The sequence below is a fragment of the Lepus europaeus genome, chromosome 3, assembly GCF_033115175.1.
Source record: "Lepus europaeus isolate LE1 chromosome 3, mLepTim1.pri, whole genome shotgun sequence".
NCBI lineage: Eukaryota > Metazoa > Chordata > Mammalia > Lagomorpha > Leporidae > Lepus > Lepus europaeus.
This window is the reverse complement of record NC_084829.1, coordinates 103,657,378-103,660,495: the sequence shown is the minus strand read 5'-3', so window position 1 is coordinate 103,660,495 and position 3,118 is coordinate 103,657,378.

The following is a 3,118-nucleotide window of genomic DNA, read 5'->3' as shown; positions in this document are numbered from 1 at the left end:
TCAATTCTCTTTATATACAGAAGATCAGTTTAGTATATATTAGGTAAAGATTTCAACAGTTTGCCCCCATATAGCAACACAAAGTGAAAAAAATACTGTTGGAGTACTAGTTATAGCATTAAATAAGAGTGTACAGCACATTAAAGACAGAGATCCTACATAATATTTTTTTAAAAATTAATTTTCTATGCCATTTCCAATTTAACACCAAGGTTTTTTTTTTTCATTTCCAATTATCTTTATATACAGAAGATCGATTCAGTATATAATTAGTAAAGATCTCATCAGTTTGTACCCACACAGAAACACAAAGTGTAAAAATACTGTTTCAGTACTAGTTCTAACATTACTTCACATTGGATAACACATTAAGGACAGATCCCACATGAGATGTAAGTACACAGTGACTCCTATTGCTGACTTAACAATTTGACACTCCTGTTCATGGCGTCAGTAATCTCCCTAGGCTCTAGTCATGAGTTGCCAGGTCTATGGAAGCCTTTAGAGTTCGCTGACTTTGATCTTATTCTGATAGGGTCATAGTCAAAGTGGAAGTTCTCTCCTCCCTTCAGAGAAAGGTACCTCCTTCTTTGATGGCCCCGTTCTTTCCACTGGGATCTCACTTGCAGAGATCTTTCATTTAGGTCTTCTTCTTTTTTTTCTTTTCCATGGTATCTTTGCTTTCCATGCCTACAATACTCTCATGGGCTCTTCAGCCAGATCCGAATGCCTTAAGAGCTGATTCTGAGGCCAGAGTGTTGTTTAGGACATCTGCCATTCTAAGAGTCTGCTGTGTATCCCACTTCCCATGCTGGATCTTTCTCTCCCTTTTTGATTCTATCAGTTAGTATTAGCAGACACTTGTCTTGTTTGTGTGATCCCTTTGACTCTTAGACCTATCCGAGCCATCAATTGTGAACTGAAATTGATCACTTGGACTAGTGAGATGGCATTGGTACATGCTACCTTGATGGGATTGTATTGGAATCCCCTGGCACATTTCTAACTCCACCATTTGGGGCAAGAAAATGTAGCTTTTCCATTTTAAAATGTTCCAAAGCCCGTCAGTTAGTACCAGTTACATGCTCTTCTTTTTTGCATTTACTGGAAAGAAAAATCCTACTAGTGTAGAGGGCAGGCACGAACGGGGTTTTCCGCTGGCATCCGAGGGATGCTGACAATACCCTGACATTCTTCCAGCAAGTAAAACGAGTTCAGTGCCTCCAAGGGGTTCAAGGCAGAAGTTCCTGAGAGAAAGTAGCTCGGGTGACTCCTGGAGCTCATCCACAGGGCTAGTCGCCCTGGCTGTTTCATGGTGACAGGAGAAAAGAAAAAAACTCTTCCCTCCCACTCTGCACGGATGCCTGTGATAGGCAGCTCAAGGCCTCGTTGCTTCCACTGCACTACCCTGACTGTTCTGATTTGGGGGAGTGAGATGACTTCTCCCTCCGGATTAATTTCTGGAATTTTTACTTATGTTTATGAATTTTTCCTGATGGCAATGGAATTGTCACTCAGGAATGTGAGATTTTTACTGCTGAACATGTAATGCACCATTTTCTATAAATGCATGCTTCCCTTCGTGACTGGTGTTTCTCTCATCACTTCCTCTGAGAGGCTGTGTGCGGTAGCTGCTCTCTGCGGAATCATGCCAACAGCCCCGCGCCCTCTGAACTTAGCAACCGCCAGTGTCACCTGGACAGAGCGGGAACCTGTTAATGAGCCAGCTCAGTACACCATAAAGGAATAGAAACAATTCATGCTGTTGCTCTAGAAGTAGGTTAGCATTGCTCTTCCTTTTAGTAACAAACTCATTAGAATAAGGCAAGACTGTGGATGTTGAACTGTAGGGTGGCATAAAGAGGGTGTAGGTGTGGAAATTTAAGGGCATGCCAAAAAAGCTCATGGAAAATGGAATTAAAAGATAAATTCGGGGTCAGGCATTTAGCACAGAAGTTAAGACACTGCTTGGGGTGCCTACTTCTCTTACCAGGGTGCCCGAGAAGTCCCAGCTCTGTTCCTGATTCCAGCTTTATGGCGCTGGGGACCTTGGGAAGGGGCTCAAGCATTTTGTTCCCTACCACCCATGTGCGGGATCCAGAATGAGTTCCAGGCTTCTGGCTTCAGCCTGGCCCAGCCCCAGCCACAGTGGGCACTTGAGGAGTTAACCAGCAGATTGGCAATCTCTGTCTGACCATCTCTCTTTTTCAAATAAGCAATTCTTGAAAATGTTAATTTAGTGCAAGACATGTTAACTCTATGGATAGTTTTTCATACTATGCATTTTCGTCTGCAGTTTTTGAAGACCCTTTCTAGACATGTTAAGCCTTGTGATAACCCTGTGCAACGTTGCAATTATTGTAGACTTGGAGATTTAGTTTGATAAAGGGTAACTGTGGATATTTTAAGAAAATGATTCAGGGGCCAGCATTGTGGTATAGTGGGTAAAGCCACCCCCTACAAAGCTAGCACCCAAATGGGAGCTGACTGGAGTCCCAGCTGCTCCACTTCTGATCCAGCTCCCTGCTAAATGGCCTAGGAAAAGCAGTGGACTCAAGTGTTTGGGTCTTTGTCACCCACCTGAGAGACCCAGATGAAGCTCCCGGTTCCTGGCTTTGGCCTGGCCCAGCCCGAGGCATTGTGGCCATCTGGGGAGTGATGCAATAGATGAAAGATCTCTCTCTTTCTCTCTCTCCCTCTCCCTCTCCCTCTCCATCTCCCTCTGTAACTGACTTTCAAATGCATAAAATCCATCTTTTCAAAAGAAATAAAAATAACATGAAATGATTCATCGGAATTCTTTGGTTCCCCCTCACATTGCTATAGGCAGTTTTTCTTCCTGAGAAGGAAAAGTTCGGATATGTTTACCTAATAAAAGCTTTCTTTGACAAACATGAAATAGAAAGAGAACTGCTTAAGGACAGCAGAGACACACACCAGCCTCAGAAGGGTTCTCTGCGTTGGAAGCGTCCATCGCTACTGGTGAACATGGGCCTTTCTGGAAGCCGCGTGGTCAAGAACCAGCCCAGAACAGGGCCTCTCCAGGCAGGGCATGGCTGTGGAACTCCCCATCACCCTCCCAGGCTCAGCCGCAGAGAGCACTGTCCCTATCAAAACA